The sequence below is a fragment of the Equus caballus genome, chromosome 1 (assembly GCF_041296265.1).
Source record: "Equus caballus isolate H_3958 breed thoroughbred chromosome 1, TB-T2T, whole genome shotgun sequence".
Classification (NCBI taxonomy): domain Eukaryota; kingdom Metazoa; phylum Chordata; class Mammalia; order Perissodactyla; family Equidae; genus Equus; species Equus caballus.
The window spans coordinates 47,370,551-47,393,557 of record NC_091684.1 but is presented as its reverse complement, the minus strand read 5'-3'; the positions used below and the strand labels follow the sequence as shown (position 1 = coordinate 47,393,557).

Here is a 23,007-nt window from a genome sequence, read left to right as displayed (position 1 = left end):
GAACCTTGTAACATGATTTATAATAAAGAAACAATTCTTCTTTTTAGCTATGATTGATTTTTGCAATTCTCACATGTTTTTATTTTGAGTTTTCCTCTTATCTCTGTTTTTTAATGAAACACACTATTATTGTATTGGACTCTGTGGATTGTTCTTTCATTCATATTGCTCGCTCTGTCTCATGATTTTCAATGGATTGTCAAAATTCTTTTTTATAACATCTAATAAAACACTTTTCAGCTATTTTTTATTTCTTGAGAATTTCTTCCATGTTTTCTGTTATTTTTTCATGACACTCAAATCTTGCTTTATAGATTGAGCGTATATTCAGATATTTCTGTGCATGTAACTTAGTTTAGAGTTTTTTCTACCATGTTTTTCTTCATTTCAAGGGGCAAAAAAAGATCCTTGACAGCTCTGAGTTCAGCATGGGGCTTTTCACTGAGTGGGCTTCACTAAGGATGAGGGAGATCAAATGCCAGAAATGGTAAGCATTTGTACCTCTTACCCACCCAAGCACACAGAAATTCCAGAGTGCAAGCATGTAAATAAATTCTTTTATGTCTTTCATATGTAATTGTTAAATTAATCCCCATACTTGCAGCCCCAAGTTTCATTTCTACTCTACTTAGTGTCTGGCTATTCTAAACACCAAGGCACTGAGATTTTGCTACAATGACTTGCTCCTTCTTGGTTATACCCTTTTCCTCACGTGCTCTAGGCCAAGCATTTCTCTGGTCTACTTTATTGGTTACCTTTATTCTTTCTGCCCATGAGAAATCTATTGTAATCTTGCTGTATTGTTGTTTCCCTTCCATTCTCTTCTTAATTGAAGATTTATACTATTTTTATGTCTTTACTCTCATTTTAGTGTAATCTTGGTAGAGAGGCATAGGTGTTTATTCAATCTTTCAGCTATACTGTGAACTTCAAAGTACTTTTCCACTGAGGATCCAAGATCCCCTGGGAAAAACCAGGAAAAGGACAGTCTCTGGTTCCTGCTTTATAAAATCTGGACAATGGAGGTTCGACAAAGTCCATGAGTTACATGATGGAATATAGGGTTGCGATGTAGAAAGTTTTGAGAAAAGTACAGAGTAGGTTTATTGTAATATCCTTGTCTCTTTCCTAGTAATCAAACTGCATCTCTTTATAGAGGCAGCTTTTTAATGGAAGTATTGACTTACTCCTAATCAACTTTTATAGTTGACATACAATGTAACTTAATAGAGAAGAATTAAGTTTGTACTGGATATATTTTACCTGAATAGTTGTGAATTCATTCTGCTAATGGAATCCATGCATGCAACAGACACTGGACAATAAAGACCTCTGAACTCTTTCAGAGCCTACATGTCCATAATTAAATGATGGCTAAAATGAGGCTTTACATTCACTGTATTATTACTTTACCACCAGAAATATATGACAGAAGGAAAGCATTATATTTTGTCAGCTTGTCACTGAGGAACAGAATAGGGCACTGAGTGTGACAGGGGAGGAACAAATTGAATTGGGCTAGTAAGGAGAGGTGGTTGTAAGAGAAGTTTACCCACTTAATTAGTATGCAGGAAGGTGTGGAATGCAAAAAGGGCTGAGATAAAATTAATGGCTTAAAAAATTCTAAGAGCAGAAAAAACCATTAACCGTTATGCTCCAAACAAAAATAAGCACATGCTGCAACCTTTCTTATCTTGGTGTGAGGAAACAAATGACGCACTGGGAATAGCAAAATACAAGAAACCATTTTCTCAACTCACAGAAATGAAATATCTTGATTTACCAAATTCTCCTAGAACTTATCATAAAGAAAATAAATGTATTTTCTTCAGAAATAAGCACTCAAGACGAAATCAATATTATTTCCTATCATTGAATATTTAAACTATGAGGCTTTCCTGAAAGTTGACTTTAATTCTGAATGTATCATTGATTATTAATTCTTGCTAGAATGTGATGTGGGCAACAAAATATGTCTGAGAATATTCCCATGAAATTTCTGCAAATTCTGGTAGCAGAAAGAATACTTATTCACACATAAATACATTTTAAGAAACCAAAGAAGGAGTGACATAAAATAAATGAATACATATAAATGTTGATTTTGGAGGAAAAATAGATTACTTTTGCTGAGAGGATATTATTAGTGAGGACATTTTAGTTGCACACCATAACAAAACAAATAAAACAAAAACCCAAATGACCATAAACTAACATGGAAAGCTTTGATTCTTATAACTGAAGTACATCAAACCACACAATGACAAGAGTTACAGCACACATTCTTGAGTTAAGTTATTTACTAACTATGTGACTTTGAGTAAGTCACCTAGCTACTCTTTAGCTCAGTTTCCTTATATATAAAATTACATAATAATTATATCTATTTCATAGAGTCCATATGAGTATTATACGGAGCAGTCTCATGAAGCATATAGAAGAGTGCCAGCACATAGTATTTGATATATGAATGTTTTTTTATTATTAATAGCATTATTATTAAGAATCTAAATTTAGAGCTAGTTTCAGGCTCAACTGAAGGTAGGTTGTAAGAAATTTCTCATTATAACTTTGCTCTGCTCTCCTTTATATTATGTACGTTTCTTGTAGGTTTTCCCAAAGAAATGTACCCAATATTGCCCAAAGGCAAGATGGCCACCAGCAGCAGCGAGCTGAATCCTGCCAGCTTAGCTACTTCTGCAGAAAAAGAACATTTGTTTACCCAATAATTTCAACAAAATTTCTGCCTAAGTTTCTCATTAGACTAGCTTGGATCAGGAGCACATTACAAAATAAACCACTATGGTTAATGGAGTAGTGTCCTTTTTTGGACAGGCCTGAGAGATACTCTGACCACTACAGGTGGTGATTGGGTCAACCCCTCTGAGATAATGTGAACTAGAAGAGAAAGAAAAAGGTGGATCTCCAAAGGACAGTTGAAATGCCATTACAGGAGAAAACAAAAAACATACTGAGTGTTCTATAATCACAGATATCTATAAGAAATCAAGGCAGATAAAAGAACGAGGGAGGGTCATGGATTTACCAATGATGATGGAATTTAGCGATATCTGTCTGCATCAAATTCATTGTGATCTTGTGATGGGGATCAGCAAGCTACATTTCCTAGACTTCGTTGAGTGGAATTCCTATTAGGTTCTGCTATTGGGAAGTACCAGAGAAACACTGGAAGGCAAGAGAAGGGAAGAAGGGACCTCTTTCTTCCTGCTTGCTTGTTTTTACCAATTACTCCATGAGCCATAGTTTGTCCTAGGAACAGTAATTGATTTCAGCTTACTGCTGTATGCAGCAGCCCCCACATTAGCCTTATAGCCCCTTCTCAGGAGCAGCAGCAGCAGTTGGAGCATCTCCCTTCCTCAAGGTGTGAGCCTCAGCTCAGCAAGGCTACTCCTTTAAATTTATGAATTTTGCTGACCCAAACTTTTCCCTTTGTTCACTTAAGCTTCTGCGGTGGCAGACTTTGGGGTGCAGAGGGCAGATAGCTAAATCTTCCAGTTATTTTCTTTGCTGCTGTGTTACTACTTTTGTCCTCTATGGCCTATGTAATCATTTGCTTATTTTAACAAGTCGTCTAATGTTAGTAGTTTATGTGAAATTAAATGTTTTATATGACATAGCCATGGCCCACCAATAACAGAACTTTTCCTATAGATTTGGTAATGTATATCTTGCCTCAGTGGAATTATATCCCATTTTTGTTGCTCAAATAAGTCTTTTACCTGTATAAAATCCACTATTGACTTTGTCCCATCATTTCTCCTGATATTCATGATGCTGCAATGCCTCCTGCGAGGTGAATTCTCTGTCTTTTCCACTTCAGACTGTGAAGTCATATAGGTCTACATAGAATTTCAGTGCCAAAATTTATTCTCTGTGTGAACCTGGGCAATTTATCAATCTGTAAAAATAAATTTCTTTAGATACATTTCAGAGATAATATTTACTTCACAGAGTTGTTTAGAGGATTAAAAGGAATACATACGAACATCTAGCATAGAGATAGTCCCTGGGTGTACATTTAACAATGTCAGTTTCTTTTCTCTCATTCAATGTGAAAACTGACTCTGTAGATAAACTAATAAAGTTGGATAACAAAACAAAAATGTACAGGGGCCGGCCCCGTGGTTGAGTGGTTATGTTCTCGCGCTCCCCTTCAGCAGCCCAGGGTTTCGCCAGTTCGGATCCTGGGCGTGGACATGGCACCGCTCATCAAGCCATGCTGAGGCGGCGTCCCACATGCCACAACTAGAAGGACCCACAACTAAAAATACACAACTATGTACCGGAGACCTTTGGGGAGATAAAGGAAAGAATAAAATCTTTTTTAAAAAAAGTATGAAAGAAAGAGAGAAAATAATGTTAACAAAATCTTTATAAAATAGTACCACATATTAAAATATCAAGAGTCTTATATGAAATTTTTTCAATAATAAGAATTATCATTTTTATTTGATTTTGTGGTTAATGCAAGAAGCATCAGTAAGGAGTCTCATGGCTAGAGAAGTGCCGTTAGTGGTGTTTGTGTTTGAATCAGTGTGAACAACTCATCATAGCAAGTAGTGCTCGTCTCTTCCCAACTCTGCATTCAATGGTTTCATGCTGGCAACCTGAAATTGGTCATGGTGGAAATAGTCACCACTGAAATTAGCAAGCTGAAAATATGGCATTTTTTTCTTAGTGAACTGGATGTTAAATATTTACCAAAACACTACTAGGTGGTTTAGACTCTCACAAATTACAAAATAAAAATGAGCATGCTCAATTTCTATGTTGTCACTCTCTTAATTATTGAAGAGAAATGATCTCAAATTTGAGTAGCAGAAAAAAATATATATTTATGAGAGACTCAGATTCCCGAATTCATGAGGCAATTTTAAGGAAAGATACAGCTGTTCTAAATTTATCCTGGCCAAGAAAATACTGCTGGGTTGGCTGTGGATTAAGATCAATAATATTCTCCCATGGGATTATTGATCAGTAAACCAGAGGTCAGCATTTTTCTTTTTTGTAAAGGGTCAGATTGTAAATATTTTGGTCTATGTGGGCCATTTTCTGTCTCAATTAACCAACTCTCCTGCAGAAGTATAAAAGTACTCATCAACAACACGCAAATGAATGAGCATGATTGTGTTCTGAGAAAACTTTATTTATGGATCCAAAAGTCAAATTTAATATGATTTTAATATATAATGAAAAATTTGTATTCTTTTGACATTTTTTTCAATGATCCAAAAATGTAAAATCTATACTAAATCCAGCCATACTAAAAGAAGTGGTGGATCAGATTTGGCCTGAGGATGGTAGCTTGCCAAGTCTTAGGTAGACAATTTGTGGTATACCATTTTCCTTTGGACATAATGGGCTTGGTTACAAACATCCTAAGTTGCTAAATGAGTTGTAAGATAAGGTCTGTTAGGGAACCTCTGGGAAAAGAGATACATAACTGTTTCTCTCTCTCTCTGTCTCTTTTTCTTTCTAACTAGAGGTCATTTTGTCACCAAATGAAACTGGGAACTGCCGCAGCCATATTGCCACTATGAGTGAATAATCACTGACACAGTGACCATAGCCGAAGTGAGACAAGAACAGCTCCTGAGTCCTGTAGAACTTCCCCTTCCATGGCCTTTGTGCGAACTGAGAAAACAAATCCGTTATTATCTGAGCTACCTTTAGTCAAGTTTTCCTTTACTCTCACGTGAAAACATTCGAACAAATACAAATGGAAACATAAAAGTTCGTCCTTTTTGAGAGTGAGATCAAGTTAGCTTCCAGAAGCCCAGACGTGTGAATATTACAGTAATTCTGACCAGGTTTTTAACATAATTTAAGAAAACTGTCCAAAAAGTGCTCTGTAAATCTGTCATTAATGTTAGAATTATTTTTTTAGAATGGCTTAGTCAGATTATGGTGCTAGATGAAGAAACAATAATCACTAGTGATCAATTTAAGTTCTTTAAGGCAGACTATGTCAGGATTGTTGACCTTAAACAAATAGCCTATTATTTCTCCAACAAAAGTGCATTTGTGTGGGATTAGCAAAGAATTGCAATTCAGGGTCTGCAACAATGGTGAGCCACCTGCAAGTCCCTCACAACAAGGGGAGGGGAACCTTTTATAGAGGGGAAGAGGAAGTTGGGAGGGCTATTATAAACAAAGAGTCCATTGGAGGAGACTGGGAGTTTGAAGTGAAGGGGCTTTTCATTGGCTGAGTTGTGGCACTCTTTCATTGGCTGAACATCATGCCAGTCAAGAAGAAGAAGTTCTTCTTCCTGTTGGACTCTGCTATGATGTAGGGCATGAGAGCTCCCCTTTTGGCCTCCCTACTCCATTTTAATGAGGTTTCTGTTTATTAATTTCCACAGGATCCTCTAATAATAAATCAAGTATCTGCTGACATCACAATTTAGCATTTGGCAATGTATCTCATTATATTCTTTTGGACACAGTGGAACAATGTGCACCAGGTAACGGAATAATTCAGGAAATTATTAAATGGCTAACAGGTACACTCATAAATTACTAACAAATAAAAGAGCTTTAACTTGAAAAACACTTTCTCTTTTTGAGGAAGATTGGCCCCGAACTAACATCTGCCACCAATCTTACTCTTTTTGCTGAGTAAGACTGACCCTGAGCTAACATCTGTGCCCATCTTCCTCTATTTTGTATGTGGGATGCCCGCCACAGCACGGCTTGATTAGTAGTGTCTAGGTCTGTGTCCAGAATCTGACCAGTGAACCCCAGGCCACCTAAGTGGAGCACATGAACTTAACTATCATGCCACTGGGCTGGCCCCCTGAAAAACTCTTTTTGGCCATGTTTTGGTAACATTTCATCTGTGACTTACACTTGTTCACCTTCCAAACACATATGAGTAATGACACAGAACTTTGATGGTTAGCTAATAGGTTGAATAATAAGATAAGATAAAAAGCTAAACAGATGTTAATGGATTACAATAATCAATCAGTTTTTAGTAAATGAAACTGAATAGGGAAGACCTTTAATGTTATGTACTCACACTAACACATACATAATGTACAATCCTAGAATGAGAGAGCTGTGTTTCAAAAGCCAGATGTTGCTATAACAAGCAGTGTTTAGCTGGCTAGGACTTAAACCAAGGGTCAGTAAACCATGATCTGCAAGCCAAATCCAGCCCTGATGCTGTAAATAAAGTTTTCTTGATGTATGGACATATCCATTTGTTTATGTATTATCTACAGGTGCTTTCTTACTACAACAGCAGAATTGAATAGTTGCAACAGAGACTGTATGATCCACAAAACCTAAAATATTTTGTCTCTGGCCATTTACAGTAAATGTTTATAATCCCTTCCTGAAACCAAGGTAGCTTAGTGATTTGGCTACAAGGAAAACGATTTTCTCTTATAAGCTTAGTTAGTGAGAACCTTGCTTTTCTCTAGTTAGACCATACCAGAAGCACAGTTTTCATTTATATTTTAACAGGAAGAGGTGTCTAAATATAAGACACTGGAATCATAAAAGTGTTCAAAGTAATATTGCCAAGTGTGGTTGAAAAAACCGGGGGTGTTTTTTTCTAAAGAACGTCAGGATAATTTTGGCAAATAAACTGCATCAAAGTTTTGTGAGTCTGTCATGTGGAGGGATCGTTTGCTCTAATCTTGGGTAATTTAAAATGTAAACTAAGAGACTATGAAGTTTTCAGCAAGGCATATTTTGACTGAAATCAGCAGGAACATTCAAATATTGAGAACTACCTAAAAATGAAAAGGGCTGCTTCTGCAGAGAGCAAGCTTTTTCCTCCCAGATAGACCACCTGTGCACATTGTAATTAGGAGATTCATGAAAGTGATAATGTTGACATAGCCACATCCACAGTTGGGCTTTTAGTGGTTCAGATTAGAATAAATACATGCTATATTATACAAATTTCCTAGAAACTCAAAAGAATCTTGGTCTTGGGCTACAAGTAGATAAAAGTATCCCTAGTTAGATTATAGACATGTGTATACTTTGAAGCTATTAATTCTTAAATCATAACCAAAATAATGATGCTCCCTTTTTTTGATAAAGTATTTTAAAGTAAACTTTTCCCCTCATTACTTAAAGATTTATTTAAGATTTTTTTTTGCAACTTCTAATTTCAGCTCCTCAAATCAACTTTTGTACATTTGATGGATAATCTGATCATTTGGTGCATAGAAAATGTAAATATGGGATTTTTAATGAATACTATTTTTAAGTAGTTCTAGGCTAAACAGCTTGACAGTTTTAATAAAAGAGAGTATATTGAATTTATGCTAAAGTTAGGTCCCTGAGAGTCTCTGACTACCTCTAGCTAAGCATAGAATTATGTCAAAAATAACAAGAAGTCTCATTTGACATGATTTGTTGATCACTAAGCTCAGTGAACCCACTCCAAGGTGTATGTGAGGGATGGTCAGTCTGTTTTCCCCTTATTGCTAAGGAAGAGGAAATAGTTTTCTTGCCTATGTCTCCAAGGACAGCACTGAGCCCCACAAAGCAAACACATGAGAACATCAGGTAAACTGGATGGATCTGTCGTTACATAAAAGCACATTGGATTTAAAAATCTGTAATTCCTAGGCTGGATGTTTCTTGATAGGTATATTTTTCAGTTCAGGTATCTTTTAAAAAAAATTCTGCTATGTACTTCTATTTTCGTTTTCCTTTAATGTTTTCGTGTCTGTAGGAATGAGCAGTTTCTCTATTTCTCTCCCGGCAATTCATCTCCAATGCTGACATGGGCACAAAGACCTTATGTACTGTGTTGGGAAATATTTTGTGTCTTAAGAATAAAAATTCTCATTAGAGTTAGTCAATGCATCACAAATATTATCCTTCCTGGCAAGAGGAACACAGAGCGCAGACACTGTGTTGGGCTATGGTTCTCAACGGAAAAATAAAGCTTTTCAAAATGTTAGTCATTGCCGTGGTGGATGTTTCTTTAAGTCATTTTTACAACCTGTTTTGATGGATTCTAAGAATCTGTATTACATTACTTTTTTCTATGGGTTACTGTTAAAATCATATTCATAATATTAACTATCAGTCACGGAGTACTATGTACCAACAATACAAACCAGAAAGTAATTTATATTTAACCCTCACAACAATCTTGCAAAGTAGGAATTATTACCTCATATTGTAGATGAAAAACAGACTAAGAAAGGATATAAATTGCCCACATTACAAAATTAGCAAGTGGTGGAGCAAGATTGCAAACAACATCTGCCTGCTTACAACTTCAGTAATTTTTCCTTCACCATATGATGATGTTGTAAACCTTTTTGGTTTTAGGTTAAATGAACTCAACTTCACATTAAAAAATATACCCATAAAGTAAGTGGACATGACTGTGAGTATGACTGTAATTATAAGAGAGCCTGCCTTGAAACCTTTGAACATAAGACAATGCAAAGACTGATGGGAAATAGAATAACGTGTACAAAAGGGGCACGTGCCATCTACCTGGGCTCAGTGGGGGCTTTCAAATGGGTTCTGTGTAAATGTGCCTGTGTTACATACATTTCTATTTCTTTAGATTTTCCTTGAAAACTTCCAGATCTGCCTCTGATGGTGAAGAGTTTCCTGTAAAACCCAACCTTTGATACAGGTTCAGATTCAGGCAAATTGTGAGTTCCTAGATAACAAAAGTAGCTAGTATTCTAACTAAATGCCCTAATATTAAATTAAGTGCCAAGCATTACTTTTGGCATGTATTAATTAGTTTAATTATCACAATTCTATGTTGCAGGTATGATCATTATCCCTGTTTTTCAGTTGAAGAAACCAAGGCACAGAGAAGGTAAATATCTTACCCAAGGTCATGTGGCATGTGGAAGAGTCAGAATTCATATCTCAGTTGTCTTGGCCTACAGTCTACGTGCTTAACCACTATCTTAGACTGTTGTATGTGGATGCTGTGTCATTTAGTGATGTCACCTTGCTCCCGACTTTTCAAGACTACTCCTCTTAGATACTCTTCCATATTCCATAACTAATCATCCTGTTCCCTCTTTTCTCCCTATCACACCAAAGGTGATGTGTGCACAGTAGCTGAGATAAAGGAATTCATACTAAGGTGATGATGTGCTCAATTTTTAAAATTTTCTGAAGTTAAACAGATAGGTTGAGGGCTTTAATTTCTTCTTTTATAAAAGTAATGCTGAATTTTACTTTAATGCATAATAAATACAATTTGACTCATATTTCACAATCTACATGAGTAATATCATATCCTGTCATGTTCCACATTCTCACGTACTTAAAACATTAATGGTTTCTTCACCTATCTCTAACCAGCTGCCACCTCTGCCCCTCAGATTTGTTATATTGGGTCTGAGAACAAAAGTTTAAAAAATTGTTCTTAAGTTTTAAATATTTCTTCTTTTTTTTTTTTTTACCTGGACAGAAATGATGACTAACTGATTGCCAGCAAATGGCTTAGGTATTAAGGAGAACAGTCCTAATGATAATAGCTAATGTAAATCGGCACAGGCAAGTTTCAGGCTCTGTTGTAAACCATGTGCCACCATTAACCTCGTTAATTCCTATGACAAGCCCAAAAAGTGGCTCCCACTTTATTCCAGTTTTACAAGGAAGAAAACTAGTGCTTAGAGAAGACAAGTAACTTGCCTCTGGATTTGAACTTCAATCTGTTTATCTCTAGAACTTGACTTATGAGCATTATACCACTTTATGTCTCAAGCTTACCTTAAAAACCAACAAGCAAACTGAAGAAACAAAACAACAAACTATAAGAAAAAGTCTTTTCATTTTCTAGTTCAATACATACTATAATAATTCAAAAACTTCCATTGAATGAAAGGAGAAGAAAATTAGATCAACTGCCCAGAAGCCAACTCATTTATCTAAGATCAATAAATAGTAGGAGATTATACTTTAGGTGATATTAGCAAAATATGTCTTTTCTTGGTTCCAAACATACTTTTAAATGTTTGCTACATGGAGAAGCATCATAATGTGTGCTACCAATTTACTTTAAGTGGGTTATGAATAGGAGAGGAAATTAGAAATAGGAAAAATATCTTATAATAGCCTTAAATGTCCCAGCCATTGATATTAAAAATACTAAATTCCAGCACTTCAGAGAGAATCAATGTAAATAGCAAATAGATACAACATTAACCTTTCCTACACCCCCAAGCAATTACTGACGGCTAGCTATGAAAATGAATCAATAATCTATTGGTCACATTGTTTCATTTCTCCACAATTATAATTTTATTTGTTATAGATAAAAACCTTATCCTTTAAAAAGATTCACTTGGAAAAACATACAAAACAAGCTTGCAATTACTTTAGTATGAACTAGTTTACCATCCCATATTGTTCCATTGAGTTAGCTGAGGTCAGAGTTTCAGGATAATGAGAACATTCATAAAGTGAAGTACAGGCATATTTGGAAATGTTTTAAAAATGAGTTTGGCTGTGACGAGGCCTGGGGTGAAGGGGAGCATTGCAGGGCATATGCAGAGGACAGGGTGACAGAGAGACTCCCGAAGAACTTGAGGGCAGCAGGTGAGTGCCAGAATTTGGAAGGCAAGGAAGTGTCACCTTTGCACTATCTAAATTCAGTAAAGCATAAAAACAAGCATTCAACTGTTTTCCAACACGATGCTTTGTTACTTAGAGTGGCAGGATTTTATGGCGGTATTGACAGGAGGGAAAAAGTAGTTAAGAAATGCCTAAAATTGCCTAATATATTCATGACAGTGGGCCAAAAGCAGTGAGAAGTACAAAGACATACATTTTCGGAGATTATGGTCAATGTGGGGAATTAATATATTAATCATGCACAGAAAACTAAAATTTACTGAGGACTTGCCATATGTGCACCTTGCCAGACAGAGTGCTAAGCATTTTTTGTATATTCTCTTACATAATACTTACCTTATTACTCTGAGGTAAGTACTTTTATATTTGACAGATAAGGAAACTGAGTCACAGATGAGGAAATTGAGGTACAAGGAGATTAAGTGACTTGTCCAAGAACATACAACTGCAGAGCGGCACACTCGAGATTTCAGATCTAGGTCTGAGGGAGAGATCTTTCTATCATTTGCATAAGTAAATATATATGTCTAACTCACGAATAGGTCATTTGTTTATCCTATGAGCCAATAATGCAAAAATTAATTATAGGACTAATTTTTCAGCCTATTTTTGTACAAAGTTGACTTCATGATACCATAATTATAGTGTTTAAATATTGATTATGCAACATGGATTAGTATTATCTTCCTTAAGATTCCATATTGGTAAATATTTCCCTAATAATAATAATTTATTATAAGTCAGGAAGTATTCTAAGCATGTTATATCAATTAATCCTTTCAAACAGTTGTTGTAGTAAGTAAACGCATATCCCTTTAACAGACGAATCAGCTAAGCATCAGAGAATTTGAGTAACGTATCTATATTTACACAGCCAGTGAGTAGAGGGGTTGCATTTTGATCCCAGCCATCTTACAGCACTGATCTCATCTGTGTTTATCTCCCACAGTCATTGGGCAAGAGTGCAAACTCATAGTTAGACCATGCATGGGTTCCAGCAACAACTAGAATCTTATCTTGCTCTGGGATTGAAAGAAAGACGTTATGATAATTTGGTAATACTATAATTTGAAAAACGCAAAGAGAATAATTCACAAGGAAATTATTATGAAGTTTTCCAAAGCAAGTTTCTCTAGTGGCTTCTAGATTAATGTGTTGCCTATTCTAAGCAGTGTCTTTCTGCAGACAGATTTTCTGTGTAAGCAGAAATGGGCTTAATTTAAAGAGGTGCAAATGGTGGTAAGCATTTTATGTTCACTGCAGAGGTCGGCTGCCATTGGTTACTGTAGTAAAACTTCGTAAAGCTGCTCTGAGTCTCTGTGAAATTCATTTATAACAACAAGACTGGATACTTTACCATCTGCTGTAAATGTTTTCTAGGAGATTTAGTTACTCAAGTTCCCTACTTTCTGTAGTTTATTTCCATTCTATGACTGTTTATTTTTTGAAATAATTTCAACAATCCAATCTGTTTAATTTGGCTGATTCCAAGGGAGTTTAGCTAGAAGATCTAACCATTTAATCCAGCAGGCCTTGCATAGTATATCTGAATGTGCTACTGAAGAAGTAAAGAAACTGATTCCAGATCTCCAGATTTTAGAAATGCAAAAATAATTATCTCTATGGGAAAAACAAATCTTGATTGCTACCTTGGTAACAGAGCAAAGAGAGACAGTATCATCCTGGAGCATCCTGGTCAGCACTTTAGTATATTTAAATGCAAAAGAGGTGAGAGCTGTCCACTGATCACCCACGTGGTGAGGTATGGAAAAGATCTCCTCTTGAGAATGAATGAACAAATGAGCAAATGAAGTCCTATCTGTGGACAGCCAAAGTGGAAACCCACAGTTTGCAAACTCCTTAAGAATTTGGTCATAATTTCAATATCTCACTGAGATCTTACCCTCCATATGGACTCGACATTTACTTTTTTGTTTGTTGTTGGAAGGTCCTAAGTACCCTGGTCAAAGGCTGAATTCTTAAAGAAGAATAACAACAAAACACTTAGGAGACAACAGAAACTCTGTCTCTAATCCAAATGCTAATTTTTAAAGGTTTGATTAGGATTTTTAAAATTTTATTTTAGCACATAACATGTTTTTCTTTCACAAAACACAGACATTATAACACAGAGCCAGTTAAAATCCCCACATTTTCCTCCACAAGGGCAGAGGCTGCCAGGCAACAGTAATCTCAAGAAACAGAAGTTCCTGCAAAAGCACAATGCATGTCTTTTTCTGACTGTTTATACAGGCATTAATAGCAATTTTTTTTAATCTTAGAAATACATCAATACGAGGTACTGTGACAGTGTTTGTATAGGTTTCATAGAAATTACTTGACATAAGCAAATGCATACTTGAACAATGTTTAAGGTATATGGTAGCATTGTATAACTACTTTGAGAAATATACAGACTTCAACTAAATATTATAGCCATAATTCATGTTCATAGGAAAACTGGCCAAAGGTTTTGTCAAAGTTGAGGCAGGAAAGAAAATAAAGGCCATGCATTGTACTGCAAGTCACCTGTTCTAAATTTTATTTCCTACAAATCAGCTTTCAAGGTATCACAGCTTTAGCAGGCCTCTACAGGAGCCTTAGTTTTCTGTTCTGTCAATGACATTAGAGGCATTCATTGCTTCCTCCTTCCCATTGTGTCTGATTCCCCCACACTGGGGAATGTGTGCTTCTCCCCTCCTCTTCTTTCTGGCTCTCCTTTTAATACCCTGATGCAGCAGCAATGGATGGCAGAATTGTTTCATTCAAACTCTCAAGGCAGTCAGAGTTCCACTTGAGTTCATCTGGCATCTATTAGAACAAGGTTAAAGCTACAGAAAGAGCTCCAACTCTATTCCTTTTAGCTGAAGGACAACAGAGGTGGATTTTAATATTTCCTTGTAGACTGCTGCTTCAGAGAAGGCACATTTTTGTAGTCACTAATGCTGAATAAAGGGACTTGGTTCCCAGTTCTTGTTTTGTCATTAGCCAGGTGGCTTTGTTAGCTTATTTGTTTTATTTAAGCCCTTCGCCTTTCTGTTAGTCTTGATTCTGCCCACTCATTGGTGAAATAGAATGGCGTTCTGCTAACTCTAATAGTTGCAGGATAACAGGAAAAAGCAAGTACTCTTTCTTTTAAAAAAGAAAAATTGTTTGAGATAAAAACTGGGTTTGGGCAATATCTACCATGTGGCAATTAGGCATACTCAGACTTTCAGGTTAAAATGAGGGATAAGAGTATTGTACACTCCTCCGAAATTCTCAGTGATTATTTAAAAAGCAGTAAGAAAGAAAAAGATATTGGGAAATCGTTTACAATCCCAATGCACATCTATCTGGATGACTATAATAATGGTAATTGCAGCCCTTAGGATGAAGAATTATGCTTCTTCCTGGGAATATAAATTCTTTAGGAAATTGGGATACAAATCCTAAAGCTAGAATAGGTTTCCACTGATCACACTGACTTTTTCTTTGATGGTGTTCTTCCTAAATGGATTATTATTCCAAAGAGAGGAAAGAAGCAAGACAGAAAACTAGGGAAGCTCTGTGGAGCAGGCATTTGTAATCAGGATGTTATTTAGGGAGAAAGGCTTATGACCATCCCAGGCATTTATGCATACGATAGATAATATTGTGTGTCTTTCTTTCTTCCTCCATTATTATCAAAGAGAGAGCAAGTTTAATGGTATTAACACAAGAAAAAATAGTCTTAATTGGATTAACTAGGCCTTCAAATGATACTGACAGATACACCCCTTAAACAAAAGGGCAGCCCTGCCAGCCTTTTGTGAAATGGAAAAGATGTAGAAGACACAAAGTTTTAAGGGAGATTAACGTATCCTTCCAGCATTGCTTTGCATGGCAACATTTTCCCCTCCAACCCCTCAACTTCCCTATCCTCAAGTCCTCAGGTAACAAACACAGGGCTGGACATTGCAATGGCAAGAATTCTGACAAAGGGTGTTTTATCAGAGAGAATGAGTTATATGCTGAGTGACAAATCATTTCTTGCTTGTTTCTTACTTTTCCATGCTGGCAAACTTTCCTACTGTTTTAGAATTGAGAAGAAGTAGAAAGCTTCTTTTCTGTGAAAGTATAGGTAGATTTAACTCAATTCATTAAATACTTATTGAATGTGTATAAAGGATAAAGAAAATTGATATAATATGGGTCCCAGACTCAAGGACTTTAATCTCCTCCCAAGAAGAATTCTAAGGGACCACAATCTCTCTCTCTACAACAGATTATGATGTTCTTTTTTCCTAAATCCAATGTAATAACTGTACATCTAGAAGCTGATGTAAAGGTGTGGAATAAAATTTAGACCTCTATTTGACGTAAAACTTCACTTGGAAAATGTATTGGTAGCAGATATTACACAGAATTTAAATGCACCTACCACAATTGGAAGGCAGTAAGAATTCATTATTGTCACATACTCATGCAATCCAGTGCATTTATATGGAAATTATACAAAGGACCACAGCTAAATTAAGTAGCTTACAAAAATCAAGCAGACAATACGACAAATCTATACAAACCAAGGATATATATATGACACACCATCACTTCTGGCATATGCCATTGGTCACACAGACCAGCCCTGGTGCATTTTGGGAGGGGACTACACAAGTGCATGAAAACCAGAAAGTAATGATCATTGGGAGCCATTTTACCAGCTTGCTACCATTGACTGCTCTCTGGACACCAATAATTCACACCCCGCTAACTATATCACAAGTCCCTGAAAACCTCACCCCATTACAGCATTAGCTTGAAGGCCCGAATCTTGTCATTTAAATTGGGTGTAGCTGCATAAATGGCTCATTGAGTATAGTTCCTTAAGTACAGCTCCTTGAGTACAGTTTCCTTCAATCTGAAAACCTGTGAAACAAAAGAGGTAAGTTATCTGCCTCTCCCACACCCATCATAAATGGGGAGATAGGCATAGCATAATCTCCATAGACACTCTTATTCAGTAAGGGAGAATGGGGGATTGCAAAAGTCACTGGTCCGTGATAGTTCTGAAATCCAGCCTGGAAAATGTTGGAATTTCCTTGATTAGGATTTAATTCCATGCCTGCCCAGAGATGACTCTCTACAGTTCTCGGTTCCACTCTCTGGGCTCTTTCTATTCTTTGAGCCATCCATCTTTTTTCATGAAGGTTAGCACATGCTTAAGTCTGAGTAGTCTACTAGCCTATTATCTGCTTGAAGAAATTTTAGATCCATTTTGAAATATCTCGGTCTCTTTCAGTTCAAACTGTCAATGTTTGTACAGATGTAATTTTCCTTAAAACTTTAAGGGGTTACTGTGAATCTTATTGAGATTTGCTCTATTAAACAAAAGCTAACCCATTAATCTCTCCAGAATAAGTTTTCTTTACCTTGGGCTTCTGTTGAGAAGGCTGTAGTACAATATCCTAAGGCTCCAATGGGCTCTACTGTTTGATTGAGTGGATCTGAGAATTACACACTTTATGTTTTAGAGGACCTTTTGTCTAACTGAATAGCATTCTGAAGCACCACCTTCGATCTTTCTGAAATCTAATCAAAGAATTTTACAGTTACATCTTTGGATTCATCTTTAGGCCATAATTTCCTGGCAATGCCTTGTATTTGACCCGTGTTCAATGGCCATTTTTCAATCTTAGCAACTTTTGCCATCTGTAGAGGCTGAGGATTTTCAAAGCCATCAAGTCCATTATTTTTCCCTTTGTTTTATTTTTTTTACAGGGTAGACAGCCACAAGCCAGCACAAATGAAAAATCTTTTTGAGTCTGCAGAATATTTTAACCAAAACTTTTTCAATGAATAATTATTGAGCATCAGCTTTGTGTTATACCGTTTATTTTCTGTTGTAAAAAGAGAGATAAAGTATTTACCCTCATCATGATTACATTAGATTAGATGTAGACAGATAATAAAGAGATTTTTTTTTTTTTAATTTTAGCAAATACAAAGAAGAAATTGAATCAGAGCAACGAGCTAGTACTGTGTGGTATTCTCTATTTTAGGTAGGATAGTGAGGGAATGGATGTGATGACTTAAACAGAGTAATTAGAAAAGGCCTATCTTTGAAGAGGTGTCATTTGAGCTAAGTAATGAAGAGAAGGCAGCCATGCAATGGTCTTATAGTATTCCAGATAAGTAACAGTTCGTGCAAAGATGCTGAAGTGGGAAGCAGATTGGCATATTTAGAAAAAGAAAAAGGTTCAGATATAGTTTTCCTGTGTAGATATGGCTTAGATATGGGACTAAAATACAGAAAAAATCTCAGCCTTTACCTAGAAGACAAATTCAGCTGACAATTTAATAAAATTTGCGATTTTAATTTAATAGCAATTTTGATTTCCCAAGAATTCTTAGGAAATTATTTGCTTAAGTTTATCTTAATATATTTTTCCTTTATTTAACTGAATCTCAAAAACATATTAATGTTTTATGGTATTACTATAACTGGCATCATAAAGATCTTATTCAACTGTATAATTATATCATATTATTTCCTAGTTTTGTCATTTTCCACAAATTTTATATATTCTCTGTTCAGATTTGATAAGGCAAGGACTGAAAAATAGAAGGTAAGATTATCACAATGATAATTTCTAGAATGGTTAACTTTTCTTTTGTGATGACTTGTAAATATATGTGTGTATAAACTAGAAGTATTTTCCCCAAACAGAAGACTGACCTTTTACAGTTTAGACTTTAAATACGCTTGTATATCTCTTTCCTGATCTTGAATTTTACTACCCTCCTGTCTCTATTAAATACACCACAAATGCTCATACTCACAAACATAGACTTAAACCATACATAGTATTGTTTACTATTTGAAAGAGAACACAGAGAACCATTCAGCTGTGATGGGAAGATTTTCACAGGAGTCTAAAATGACATAATAGAATGAATTCACATCTTTCTCATTACCTCTTTCCAAATATTTGCTTCTCTTTGGTCAGGGTTGGCTTTCTCTAATTTCTGCATACACATGCAAACACATACACACAGGAATATTTTTAAAAAATCACATTAAATGTGTGAGTCATTATGGATAAGCAGACGGTTGTTCATGACTTTTATAATGTTTAAATTGTATTTTGATTCATTCTTGTAACTATAAATTTCTATATTAAAGCATGGACCAAAAAAGAAAAGCCATTACTTGCACTTACTGAGCACACAAAAATTAACATGTAAATGTAGAAAACATAATTGCCAAATTATTTATGGAACTCTCCTTAGCATAAATATTTTCAAGGCTTCTTATGTATTTCTAGGTAAATCTAGCAGCAGATGAAATTAATCAATCCAATTAGAAAATATAAAAACTGTTTACCTAGCCCCAGGTCATTCACCAATAATGAACTAGGATTGGTACAGGACGACGGTCACTAGTGTAGATTTGAACTTATTGGGCATTGAGGTAGATGAAGAGCTTGTCGATATTGGAATTTAGAAACAAGAAAAAGCTTAGAAATACTTATCTATGATCAAGGTTGAGGTTTATTCAGTTATCAATTCCTGGAATAAAACTTAAAAATCCGGAAGATCAAGGGGGCTGGCCCGGTGGCCGAGTGGTTAAGTTCGCGCACTCCGCTGCAGGCGGCCCAGTGTTTCGTTGGTTCGAATCCTGGGCGCGGACATGGCACTGCTCATCAGACCACGCTGAGGCAGCGTCCCACATGCCACAACTAGAAGGACCCACAACGAAGACTACACAACTATGTACTAGGGGGCTTTGGGGAGAAAAAGAAAAAAAATAAAATCTTTAAAAAAAAAAAATCCGGAAGATCAAGAAAAAAAGCACAGAAGTTATTAGATTTTTAAAATATTTTAACACTCTGGGGAGTGGGATGCCGTTTATGGTCTACTGCAGAAGTAGAACCAGAAGTTCAGGAAAGAACGGAAATTCTAACTAGCAAGTTCCTTTTCGATACTTTGTGCAAGGGTTGTAACTGGAGTCAGAGTACAGAAATCTGAAAGTGTGAATGATGAGGTGAAAGTCATTTCTGCTAGATGGGGGGCTGGAAGACTTAAAAGGAAGGACTAATTATGAGTAGAGAAAATTTTAGGAGCGAAGAAGTCTAGCGAACCCTCAGTTTTAGCAAAGAGCATCTGTATCCTGTTTTCTTTTTCCCAGGACCAGAGGAATAACTGACAATTTTTCTATTTTGAGTTGACCAAGGAAAAGGTCTTTGAAATGCATTTTAGTTATCCTTCATTCTCTGTCTTGAAAAGTATAGATGCATGCTGCTCTCCAATTGTAACTTACAAAGGATTCTTCTTGATTTGGGAGTAATATTCAAAAAAGTCTTTCATAATGGGAAAGAAAAACTAATTTTGGCTCCCATATTTAGGAGTATTCAAAGTCAGAGCATGTGTGAATCAGAAGTCAAAAAGAGCCAAATACTTTTTAAAAATAATTACCTTTCACCTTAGCTATCAAATTTTAGGGTTAAAAAAATACAAGTTATTGGTGTAAAACTAAAGTTATCGGGGTTTTGTTTTTTTTAACATTATTATACACAACTAGGGTGACAGTATAAGTTCTTGTCCAAACTTGTCTTTAAAAGTAAAAGGGGGAGGAACAGATGCTTAGCCAGTCAGGACATCAAGACAACTAGATAAATGAAAATCGCCCATGGCAAAGCAAACATAAGGGTACCCTATACAGAGGCAATTGCCTCCTCTTTGTACATTGATTCTGCTGTCCTAATGCTGTGGCATGTTGAGAACCATTCTAAGTGGCATGTCAATCTGAAATCTATTTGTAACTCAGTAGCTTCTCTCCGTCTTATTATTATCTGTGTTTTTCCCCTCAGGTAAGCATATCACAGACTCATAAAAACCATACACAGGTGGCATCCGTCAGCACTTTCAACTTTCTCTCTGTATTTGATTAGAAAGCAGATGCATTTTCTACCAGACTAAGCTTGTTTCTTTTCATTTGTTGAAAAACAAATACATTGGATACAGAAATCTGAGAAATAAGTGGTTGCATATTTTCTTTATTTACAAAGGGCTGGAAATGGAACACTATTAGAATGTCTATAAGAAGACAAAAGCAAATATTTACATTTCCGTATGTCTGAAACTCTGCCAACATCCTCCTAGAAGCAAATTTCAAGAATGCTCTTTTTTTCCTTTAAAAGTTAATAATGTGAAAATTTTGATCTCAGCTTCTCTGGAGACACAGCAAGAAACTAGTCATTCAAAAATTTACATTGATCTCTCATCCAAATACGTTTCGACTGATATAACTGATTTCCCTTTTCTCAATAAACATATTATCAGTCAAGAGACATTTCCTGACATATTAATAGGGAATTCCTGCAGTCTGCTTGAATATTATTGTTCAAATATCAGTTTGTTAATTATAAACATATTTATTTGTGTATTTCTTTTTGATGAATACTCCACTGTTTGCTGCAGCGTTTTTTTGTTTTTTGTTTTTGTTTTTTTTTTTTGAGGAATATTAGCCCTGAGCTAACTACTGCCAATTCTCCTCTTTGTGCTGAGGAAGAGTGGCCCCGAGCTAACATCCGTGCCCATCTTCCTCTACTTTATATGTGGGACGCCTACCACAGCATGGCGTGCCAAGCGGTGCCATGTCCGCACCCAGGATCTGAACCAGCGAACCCCAGGCTGGCAAGAAGCGGAATGTGCGAACTTAACTGCTGTGCCACCGGGCCCGTCCCTGTTTGCTGCAGTTTTAAAGGAGGAAATAAATGGGACTTCTCTGTGGAGAGAGAAGAGGAATTATACTCACCAACAGTAGTGCATTCCAGAGTTCACTCCATCAGAGCTGTAAGTAGATGCTATGATATTTTAACCTCTTTCCAAATTGAAGCAGTAAAATATCTGGCAAAACCAGAGGCCAAGCAATGCATACATTTATTTGGTAGCTGTCAATAACTATACGTAGAACAACTGTCTGAAATACGAATTTAAGCTGGAAATTAATTCCTAAAGTATCCATTTTATTTAGAATTAATAGTTTATGTTGATTAGAAGGATTCTATTAACAGACATGAATGTAATGAAAATTCCTCAGATAATTCTGTTGATGAAGTGGGTGAGATCAAACGGATGGCTAGAAATAAGAAAGGCTTTGGGGAAGAGACCTGGTGGACAACAGGTGGGTTTGGACAGGCTTCCCTCTGAAAAAAGATTAAAGTAAAATCTGTTTTCACCCAAGTTGGAAGTGGGAAGAAACATTTTAGGGAGATGTAACCATGACACAGACTATTGTTTCTTGTACATGTGTGATATGAAAAGGAAATATGAAGAGTCAGGGTATGTGACACAGGGATGAGGAATCAGAATTTCCATCTGGCTTACGCCCTAGAGGATATACCAAACCTCTTCTGAGTCAGAAGAAGTTATTTACAGGGACAGCGCATCTAGATCTTCCCTTCCTCCTACTATTTCATTGTGTAATTCAGGGTGAGAGTGACACTTGCTACCATTGAGTCCAGCCCATCTGATCACCATGTCTTCTCAGTTGTATCATCTAAGGGTCCTCCTCACACCCTCTTCTGCACCTTCTCTCTACCAACCAATGCATTCTTCACATTGCAGATCAGAATTATGTTCTAAAATATATATCCGATCATGTCACTTTCCTGCTTAAAATCATTTAGCGGATCTCATCACCTGTAAGTTCTGAACTCATTAGGATGAACTGTCGGCATCTACAAGCTTGTCATGCCAAACTTTCTGCAGCTCCCCTAATGCTCAGTGCCTTTTCCATCTCTGATTTGCTAATGTTAGGCGTATCCTAAACCACTAAGTACACTCCAGAAATCTACATATGTGTCATTTTATTTATTTGTTCACTCACTGAATATTATTTAGTTACCTTCAGTGTGCACAGAGAAATGCTGGGACAGAGTAGAACAATGAATAAAACAGTCACAATCTCTATCTTCAAGGAACTAGGTAAGCAACCAGGCATTTTTTTTCCCCCTGCCTGGGTTAAATGTTTCTCTGCTAGCTTCCCACAGCATCCTATGCATATCTCTATCTTAACTCTTATCAAAATATAGAGAAATATCCTGTTTACTTTTCTGTAATCCTCATATACCATGAGCTCCTTGAAAGTAGGACAAAAATTATTTGCATTTTCATCCCTGGCACGTGACTTGGTTTTATAAAGTTTGTTGAATTTAGGAGTGCCTGTATGGTGTTTTGAAGATACATAATAATTGCCATCTGCATAAACAATGTGAATTATAAAACAACAGGTTATACTTAGGATTTCACATAAAAAGTCAGAATTAATGTAAAATTTGAAAAATTATTCTTAGAGAAGAATAAAAGTATAAATTATACCTGAGAAGACAAAACTGTACTAAGGTTCTGTCTGACACACACACACACACAATAAGA

At 36.1% G+C, this 23,007-nt stretch overlaps 1 protein-coding gene and 1 long non-coding RNA gene across 2 annotated transcripts in view; one reads left to right on the top strand and one right to left on the bottom strand.

Annotated features, from left to right (window-relative positions):
• The window catches only part of LOC106782059 (uncharacterized), a 90,383-nt gene that overhangs the window by 27,267 nt on the left and 40,109 nt on the right, over nt 1–23,007 (bottom strand). The window lies entirely within an intron of this gene.
• The window catches only part of ZWINT (ZW10 interacting kinetochore protein), a 76,166-nt gene continuing 59,397 nt past the window's right edge, over nt 6,239–23,007 (top strand). Inside the window, exons 1-4 of the mRNA XM_070262674.1 lie at nt 6,239–6,485; nt 9,572–9,662; nt 9,785–9,835; nt 21,087–21,423. The gene's annotated coding sequence lies outside the window, so the exon portion shown is untranslated. The remainder of the gene's footprint in view (nt 6,486–9,571; nt 9,663–9,784; nt 9,836–21,086; nt 21,424–23,007) is intronic.